Source organism: Sus scrofa, chromosome 4 (assembly GCF_000003025.6).
Source record: "Sus scrofa isolate TJ Tabasco breed Duroc chromosome 4, Sscrofa11.1, whole genome shotgun sequence".
Classification (NCBI taxonomy): Eukaryota; Metazoa; Chordata; class Mammalia; order Artiodactyla; family Suidae; genus Sus; species Sus scrofa.
The window spans coordinates 125,500,705-125,511,085 of NC_010446.5; positions in this window are offsets into that span (position 1 = coordinate 125,500,705).

Here is a 10,381-nt window from a genome sequence, read left to right on the forward strand (position 1 = left end):
TCTTAAAAGATTTGAAAATTAGCTATGTCTGTGTAACTGCAACTCAAAGCATTCTAAGTATTCTGTCGACCATATATTGCCTGAGGCAAGAAAGCAGGACCTAGTGGAAAGCATTTTCCTTTTTCCTGAGAAAAGCTTGAGCGCTGTTGAACAAGGCATACTTATTGGAAGTTGCTCTTGATTTTAAGGCATGCTTTATCTATCATTTATAAAAATATGACCAACTTGTGAATATATGTCTATGAAAATCAATACAAGGCAGATATCTTTATGAGAAGAGAACACCCTTTTAATCCGCATGAACTGATCAAATTTATAAGTCAAGCCGATTAAAGGTGACATGATCTTAATCGCATTTCATCGAGATGGAACTTGGAGACGGTATTCGGAGAGAAAAGGAATTGAAACACACACATTTCCAAACATCTACCTAAACTTTCCGTTAATCGGAGTTTGGGCCTCGAGTTATTTGATTTACGTGAGGAATTCTTAACTTTTAGGAATGGAGACCACAGTTCTTTTGAAGCCCAAAGAGCGATGAAATTTAAAGCATGAAGGCTGAAACTTTACAAATAATATGACTGCTTTACAGAGGTCTCAAGAGAGAGTTCTGTGTATTTGAGAATGAGTGAGGCCTGTCCAGATCAAGACAAGTTTTAATAAGGAAGGTGCTTGCAAAAGATCGGAAGTTGTAAGTGTGCTGCGGATGGCATGAAGTTCTATTTTACACCTGCTTGTGGTTGTTTTGATAATGGTTTTCTAACATGAAAATTATAAGTTATACTATTTTCTATTTCAGTGAAATTATAGTAAAGATTCAATCATTAAATATTCATTTACTCCTCTCTGTGTCAGGGGCTGTACTGTGAACACAACATGAGGCCTTCAAGGGACAGACGTGTGAGCAAACAGTGACAGTACAATGCGGGGGCCACAAGCTGGCATTGACGTCCGTGCAGGCTGCTCTAAGAACAGCACAGGGAAAGGCCCTCACTCAGGGAGGCAGTGCTGGGGGAGGCATACATGGCAAAGTAGAGGAAAGCTTCCCAGAAGCAGTGAAGAATATTCTATAGAAGAGACTACAGAAGAGAAGCTATTTACCAAGAAAATATCTGGGGAGAAAAAGGCATTTAGCTAGAGGATGCAATCCGTGTGAGAAGCCAGGACCGTATCTGCCATGGCAAGGATGAGGAGCAGCAGATTAGAAAGGCTGGAACCTGGAAACTCTATACTCAGGGGCGGGGAGTTGATTCTGCTTTGTTCTCATCCTCTACATCTGCATTTATCAACAAGTCCGTTTGTTTCTACCTAAAAAATATCTCTGGAATATAGCTACTGTCGTGAATTCCATCTCCACTGCACCAGCTCAGTCCAAGCCACTGTCCTCTCTAACCTGAATGACTGCAATAGCTTCCTTAATAAGGGTTACTTCTGCCACTTTTACTCCACTCGGAGAGGAGTTCCCTGGTGACCTCGTGAATTAAGAATCTGGCACGGTTACTGCCATGGCGTGGGTTCAATCCCTAGCCTGGGAACTTCTGCATGCCATGGGTATAGCTACCAAAAAAAATCCTTAATATGGTTTTGTTAAATGTGGCTTCTATCTGACGAGTCTTCATCTTCCTCTTTGCTTTTATGTTGACTGTAGTATTTAGTCAATTAATTAATTAATTTGTGAACTTTTCACTTTCAGTTATCCTCACTAGATTTTTATAGGAAAAGTCGTGCTTGTTCATATGATCAGATCAGTATTCGGCACGGAGCAGAAAAATAAAACAAATAAATAAGGAAGGAAGGAAGAGGAAAAGAAAGGGAAAAAGATAAAAAGCAAGATATATGATGACTAAATGTAACATGATATTCTGTATAGACCCTGGGACAGTAAGTAGGTAAAAACGAAGGAAATCTGAATCAAGAATGGCCCTTAGGCAGCAATGCACCAGTGTTGGTTTATTAACAGTAACAAATGTACTCTACGCGTGTAAAATGTTAAAAAGGGAAGTTTGGGTTCAGAGTATATTCGAACCCTCTGTACTACCGTTGTAATTATTCTATAAATCTAAATGCATTCTAAATTAAAAGTTTATAGGAGTTCCCGTCGTGGCTCAGCAGTTAACGAACCCAACTAGCATCCATGAGGACGCAGGGTTTGATCCCTGGCCTCGCTCAGTGGGTTAAGGATCCAGTGTTGCCGTGAGCTGTGGTGTAGATTGCAGACACAGCTCGGATCTGGCATTGCTGTGGCTGTGGTGGAGGCCGGCGGCTATGCCTCCAATTGGACCCCCTAGCCTGGGAACCTCCATATGCTGCGGTGCGGCCCTAGAAAAGACAAAAAAAATAAAATAAAATAAAAAAGATTTTAAAAGCTTACTTTGCAAAAAGAAAGGAGAAGAAAATAAAGAGGAAAAGTAGGCAGCATGTGGCTGGGGCAGCGGGTGGAGGATGGTTAAGAATTTCTTCCTAAGTCATGGTAATTTTGCTGGACTTTTTGCTGAAAGGATTAGAGGTGTATTTTAGAAAAGATAACTCCAAATGCAGCGCCAGCAAACTCTGTCTTAATGTACCGGACCGTCAATGTTTTAGAAGTGTGTGTGTATTAACTTCCTAAGACTATTGTTAAAAAAAATTACAACTGTAGTGACTTAAAATATCCAAAAATGGAGTTCCTCACTTCCCCCACTCCTCCGCGTGTGTCTTCTCTAAGGGTCTCTAACAGGGACTCTTAGCAGTGAATTCAGGGCCCACGTGGATCACGTAGCATGTCAGGATCCTTCCCTTAATTACATCTGCAAAGATGCTTTTCCCCCCAAAGGCAGCATTCACAGGTTCCAAGGACTTGGAGGTGGGCACACCTTTTGGGAGGCCATCATTCCACCTGTAACGCAGGCTGGCTGGTCTTTTTAGACACTGCTCGGTTCCTCGGTTGTAGCACCAAAGCCACCATGGACAATTCGTAAGTGAATGCCAGTGGCTATATTCTAAGAAAATACCATGAGCTGGCTTTGTTTAGCCCTGAGCCACAGTGTGCGGCCTCCTGACGGCAGTGCGAGGGAAGCCTCTGAAGGCGACAAATGAAGACAGTTCATCAAGTCAGGAGGGAGTCAGAATGGTCGCTATTAAGGGTGACAAAGGTTGAATGGGACGGTGGCGATGAGGAGAAGAGAAAGGAAGAAACTGAGAGCTGGTGATTAGAATCACCGGGTTTGGGTGACAGACTGCAGGGGAGGGATCATTAAAGGTTAAGACGGAAGTAGGCTGACACGCTTGGTTTTTCAAAGAACAACTTGAGAGTTTTCCGCTTTCATTCCTTGAAAAACACTGCTTTTAACAAGGTAATTTGGGGTTGACTCTAACCCACAGAGCCCAGTGGTAAAAAATAGAAAGGAGCGAAAAGTGTGGAGATTTTACCCTGTAGCCAGAACTGCAGTGTATGGGACATTTTGAAGTCAAAGACAGGGGTTAGCCAGTTGGTTTATTTTTTGCAAGGAATGAAGTAGTACTAGGAAGAATGTCCTTTCCAGTTAAACACAGTGTGTAAACAGTTCTTCTCATCAAGCGAAGAGTTGCGTGGTTGAGATTATTAATTATAATTCATATTTATACATCTGTTCATGGTCTACGAAGTTCTGGCACCATGCGTCGTGTCATTTGATCCGCACAACGTTTCTGGAGTAGAGAGGGCGGGTATTACCATGACACCTGGAGCACAGAGCAGCACCATGACCTTTTTAAGGTCACGCAGACAGCAGTTTCTGGTTTCCTGGCTCAAAATTCCCTAAGTTGTGGGCTTTTTCCTGTTCACTGTCTCTGTCGTTGGATCAGAGAGCTGTGACAGTGTGTGGCCCTTCTAGCCGGGGTGGTCAGCATGACCAGAAAGATAATGTTGAGATTGATGAGGCTCTTAACGAGGCAGTCAGGGTGGCCTTCCAGCTGTCCTTGGAGGGTGGATGGCCAAAGAGAACATGCAGCCTTGAGAGCAAAAGCAGAACATGACATGGGCAGGGATGAGGAGAGAAGCTGGACCCGGAGCTGTGTTACAAAAATTACGGCATGCAAGAGATAAAGCAGCAGTGTCATGAAAGTAATCCAGAGATGTGACTCTGCCAAACTCATCACCACAGCAGTTACTTGCAGAGTTTGTTAGCAACGTGCTACCCCAAGTGCTTAGGAGTCTTCTGATTCAGCCAGTCTGGAGTGGGGTTCCTGAAGGACCCCCTTCCCACCCCAGGAAATGCGACAGAGAACGCGTCCACCAAATAATCCATAAAATAAAAGCAGCGGAAAACATTTAGAGAGATTTCTGATGTTAAGATAGCAAAGTGTTGGTATACATAACCTCTATTTTTAAGAAATGGCAGAGGGAGAGTAGGGAGCTTTTGGACAATAATTTAATAATTTTTTTTCCTTTTTATGGTCCACCTGTGGCATAGGGAAGTTCCTGGGCTAGGGGTTGAATTGGAGCTGCAGCTGGGGCCTATGCCACAGTCACAGCAATGTGGGATCCAAGCCACATCTGTGACCTACACTGCAGCCTGTGGTAATGCCAGATCCTTAACCCACTGAGTGAGGCCAGAGATTGAACCCACCTCCTCACAGAAACAATAGCAGGTCCTTAATTCTCTGAGCCACAGCAGGAACTCACAACAGGAACTTTTCTTTGTTGTTGCTTTTTAGAGCTGAACCTGTGGCATCTGGAAGTTCCCAGGCTAGGGGTCAAATCGGGGCTACGGCTGCCAGCCACAGCCACAGCCACAGCAACACTGGATCCGAGCCGCATCTGGGACCTATACCACAGCTCACGGCAACGCAGGATCCTTAACCTACTGAGTGAGGCCAGGGATCGAACCTGCATCCTCATGGATCCTAGTTGGGTGCATTAACCACTGAGCCACAATGAGAACTCCCAGGAACTTAATATGCTCTGACACCTGCCTTGTGCGTGGTACCAGGCTAAGCACTGGGAGCACAGCAGTGAGTAAGAAATTAAGTCAGACTTGGCCCTTGTCCTCACAGAGCTTATATTCTGCATGGGAGACTAATGTCGACTATTGCTATTTCATAATAGTATGTAGGTAAGCGCTAAAAAAAGAGTACAGGAGGTCATAACAGGGGCAGATAAAGGAGCCTGACCTAGTCTGGTCATCGGGCAAAGCTCCCAGAGGAAATGGTATGATTTCAGATCTGAAGGATGAGATAGATTGATCCAGAAAAAGGAGAGGGGAGGATAAAGAGGCAACTCAGAATATTAAGTAATTACCTCAAAAAAATTTTTGAGAGCCTGAAATGTGCCAGGTAATATTCTAGGTTCTGGAATGGATCAGTAAACAACATGGATAAAATTCTGCTCTCATGGAGCTTGTGTCTTGATTTATGAGTCAGAGAAAATTAAAAATAAATTATTAAATAGGAAATCATTTGACACAACAAGTGTAAGCTTTCAGTTCTCTCCAGACCAATCTATTGATTCAATGCAATACTAATCCAAATGTCCACAAGAGCTTTTTGTGTAGAACTTGATAAATTAATTCCAAAATCTATATGGAAATGCACACCAAAAGACAGCCTTAACAAATGAAGTTGGAAAAGTTTTATTACCGAATACCAAGACTTATTCTAAAGTGATAATTAAGACTTTGGTGGTGTCGCAAGAGTAGACAAATAGCCCAATGGAACAGAATGGAGTTCAGAAATAAACTCACACTTAATAATACATAGCAAAGATGCCACTGCATTGCCATGGGGAAAAGGATATGCTTTTCAATAAATAGGGCCAGGTCGATCGACTATTACCTCTAGTAAATCAATACACAAAAACCAGTTCTTGCACAAACCAGAGTAATGCTACCCCTAGGAGATAACTGGGGAGAATGCCTTTGTCACCTGGAGTTGGTTCAGATTTCTTAAACCAGGCACCAACCAAAAAGGGAAATAATGATAAATGGAACATCATTTAGAACTTCTGTTTATCAAGAGACACTATTTAAAGGGTGAAAAGGCAAGTCACAGAGTGGGAGAAAATGTTTGTAACAGATGTTGCTGAAAGAAGACTCATGCCTGGAAGACGTAAAAAATGCCTACAGATTAGTAAAAAAAAGGGGGGGGTGTAAAAAACTGGGACAGGCTTTTCAAACATGCAAAAAAAAAAAGATTATATAAAAGTCCAACAAGCATAAGGAAAAAAATGCTCAGACTTTTTAGTAATAAGAGAAATACCAATTAAAACCACAATGGGGTATTGCTTCATACCTATCACAATGGTTGACATTAAAAAAAATTAACAGTATTGAGGGATTTCCTGTCATGGCACAGTGGAAATGAATCCAGCTAGTATCCATGAGGACGCAGGTTCAGTCCCTGGCCTTGTTCAGTGGGTCAGGGATCCAGCCTGGCCGTGAGCTGTGGTGTAGGTTGCAGATGCGGCTCGGATCCTACATTGCTGTGCTTATAGCTCTGATTTGACCTCTAGCCTGGGAACCTCCAAATGCCGTGGGTGTGGCCCTAAAAAGCAAATAAATAAATAAATAAAATTAACCGTATGGAGAACCAGTTAGGATGTGGAGCAATTAGAGGGAGTATATACTGATGCAACTGCTTTGAAAAATGGTCTGGCAGCGTCTGCTGAAACTGAATGTGTGCATTTTGTATGATCCCAAGAGTCTACTCCTTGTTATATACCAAACAGAAAAACCTTCTTCAGGGCAAGAGACATGTCTATGAATGTTTATAGCAACACTACTTGTCATAGCTCCCAAATGTCTGTCTTAGTCTATCTGGGCTGCTCTAGCAAAATGCCATAGACTGGTTAGATTATAAACAACAAATATTCATTGCTCACAGTTCTGGAGGCTGACAAGTCCCAAATCAAGGTGCTGGCACATGTGGTGTCTGGGGATGAGGGATGCTTTCCTGGTTCAATGTCCATCAACAGAAGAAAGCTTAAACAAAGTTAGCATATTCTTAGAATAGAATAGCAGACCACAAGAAAAGTCAACACATCTATTCATGCAACCACATGGATGAATCTTACAAACAGCACTGAGCAAGAAGAAGTCAGTCACGTGAGAGTGCATATTGTATGATTCCACTTATGTAAAGTTCAAGTACAGGTGATCCCAATCGATGGAACCTATATTTAGAGGAAGGTAATTATTTTATTTCTGCGTTGGTAATACAGAGGGTTCACTTTGTAAAAACAAAAATCACGAAGCTGTACACCTAGGATTTTTGTACTTTTCTGTATGTGTGTATATGAGTTCAATTAAAACACTTATTTTAAAAAAAGAATTGAAACAATTAAGTGGTCTCTCTTTCGTGAGAAGATATTGGTAGTTACAATCTGAATAGCAATCTACCAAGAAAAATTAGTAGTGGAAATTATTAGAGTGAAATGTTTCATAAAAAGTGTTAAAGTTTACCTTTTGCGTGATTTGTTTTCAAATCATTACTTTGATTTTAAAGTATCAATTGGAGTATATTTAGGTATAACTGAGGAAACATTATTTGAACTATTAAGGGAGGCTAAGCTATGCCTTCTCTCTTCTGCCACCCCCAAAATCTCCGTGGCTTAAAATGACAAAAGTTGACTTCTTGTTCTCATCAGTCTCATTAAGTGTTTGGCAAGCGGTCTTCCACAGGATGTTTCAGGGGCCTAGGCTTCCTCTGTCTTCTGGCTCAGCCTTCCTATGGATCTTGAGTCCTTCCTGGACCCTCTGCATCTGACCAGCCAAGGAGCAAAAACAAAGGAGAGGCATACTTTTAGCTGCCTTGCTCCAGGGTGACGCATCCCTCCTAACTGCGTAATGAGAATTAGCCAGTTGGTTCTACAATATACACTGGGGCTGGGCAATGCAGTCAACTCTGTGCTGAAGAAGAAGATACCAAGCTAGTTAGTCTGCAGTGATCTCTGACACACTTGGAGCCCAAGACAGACCAGGGGGTCCCTATGGAGCAGGGCAGAAAGGGGCTACGGGGGAATGGGAACTCTAACAGGAAGCGTGACAAGTGGCATCTTCATCGAGAAGTCTGTCATCTTCAAGGATATAAAAAAGAAGTTGAAAAGAATGGTCTTTCCATAATTTGAGAGAAAGAGCTTATTATGAGGGAGAGATTAATTAGAGGAAAAATTAAAACAGAGGCACTACTGCGTTGGAGGAAGGAATGTATCAAGGTAAATATTTGATCCCGACCAGGGGACGTTGGTCAATGCATGAGATATTACGCAGGTCAGTGAGATTTTCAGGCAAGGCAGACAAAACAGGGAAACAAAGCAGGCAGCGCTCTGGACTATTTTGCATTTTTTTCCTCTCAAGAGTAAATAAAGTAAGCCAAAATATGGTACAATTGTAATCAAGAAGAGTTAAATTCTCATAGGAAGAGCTGAAACTTACAGCCATCCCCCAACATCCTTGACACTGGAACCTGTAGCTAAATAGTCATAATACTGTCATAAGAAAAACCCGTGTATTAAACCGTGTTAGACTCTGATGTGAAGGGCACCACCTGACGTTGTTAAAAACGGTGCTCCTGTGACTCTGAACTTTGCTTTGGGAGAAGTCTGGGGAGAAGCTGGGTTTGTGCTGGAGACAAAGGATGCGGTGAGCAGGGGAGGACTATGAGCCGTTTTAAGGTGGTTCGTTTTAGCCCTCTCAGTGAAGAGAGCTGCTGGGAGTTAAGCATATCTGGTATTTCTTAGGCTGACCTTGGTCAGAGGTACTGCAGACAGTAACTTTCGTCTCCACTGTTCCACTGTCCGATCAACTGACAGCTGCCTGAAGGAATCTTAGGGTTGGAAGCACAGGTGCTCTTCCTTTCAATGCCCTTCATAAAGGACTGTGGGCAGAACAATGGTAGAATCGCTGCTTAGACTGTGCTGTCACCTAGAAGAGCTGAGACCAAACCCGGGGTGGGTTCATCCGAGTACCGCTGTTCTGCTGAGACAGAGACACCAAACATTAATTCAGTTTCTTAAAGAAAGTAATTTATTCATCTCTCATGTAAAAGTCTGCCGTGAATGTTCCATGTTCAGCCCTTCTGGTTCTGATCACTTAGGAACCCAAAGCGTATCTTACCGTCTCAGTCAGACGTACACACTTCACTTGCATCACATTTTATTGGCAGGAACTCAGGCATGTGGCTACACTTACATGCGAGGGGGAGTCACAGGTCTTATCCCTGGTGAGAGAGGCCCAGTTATAACGTTGTTTGTTTGAAAGATAAGAAAAGTGGATTTTAGTGAGCACCTACCCCTATCCATCCAGAAAGAATGGAGGAAGTGAACCAGAAAAATGGAAATTATTTTACACGTATTGTTAAAACCATGTACAGGTGAACTTTGTTCATATCAGAGTTATATATACCATTTGGTGTGACCTTTTCTCAAATTCTGAAAATTACAATTTTTGATAACATCAAATGTGCAGTGCAATTTCAGAGAAGGTTTATTCCCAATTTAGACTTATATTTAAATAACCAGGATTTCTAAATCTAGGTCTTTAAGATTTTACATTGCTTTCCAGAGTCAAATCATGAAAGACAAGTAAGCAAACACTTTATTTTATTTTTATATTATTTATTTATTTATTTTGTCTTTTTCAGGGCTGTACCCGCAGCATATGGAAGTTCCCAGGCTAGGAGTCTAATCGGAGCTGTTGCTGCCAGCCTATGCCACAGCCACAGCCACAGCAACTCGGGATCCGAGCCACATCTGCGACCTATACCACAGCTCACAGCAACGCTGGATCCTTAACCCAGTGATCGAGGTCAGGGATCGAACCAAAACCTCATGGTTCCTAGTCGGATTCGTTTCTGCTGCGCCATGACGGGAACTCCGAGATAAGTAAGCAAACACTTTAAATGCTAGGAGACATCCTTCAGTATCCAACACACAGCAAATTCAAGTTTTGTTTTTGGAAATTTCTGGAATTAAAAAAATATATTTTTGATCTGTGATTGGTTGAGTTGATTGAATCTAAAGCTGTTGAATCCATGGATAAGAAGGGCAGTTACTATTTTAAAAATGAAGGTAGAAATTTCTTTTTAGAGTAACTCTAATGCAATCATCCTGAAAATTTTGTTTTGAAAATTTATATTGACAGAATGATAATACTGTAAAACTCTTAGAGGAAAACTTAGGCAGAATACTCTTCCACATAAATTGCAGAAATATCTCTTTGGATCTGTCTCCTAGAATAATGGAAATAAAATAAAAAATAAACAAATGGGACCTAATTAAACTTAAAAGCTTTTGCGTAGCAACGGAAATCATAAACAAAACAAAAAGACAAGCTACAGAATGGGAGAAAATATTTGCAAACGATGTGACCAACAGGGGATTAATCTCTACAAAGAGTTTAGACAGCTCAATATCAAAAACCAAACAACC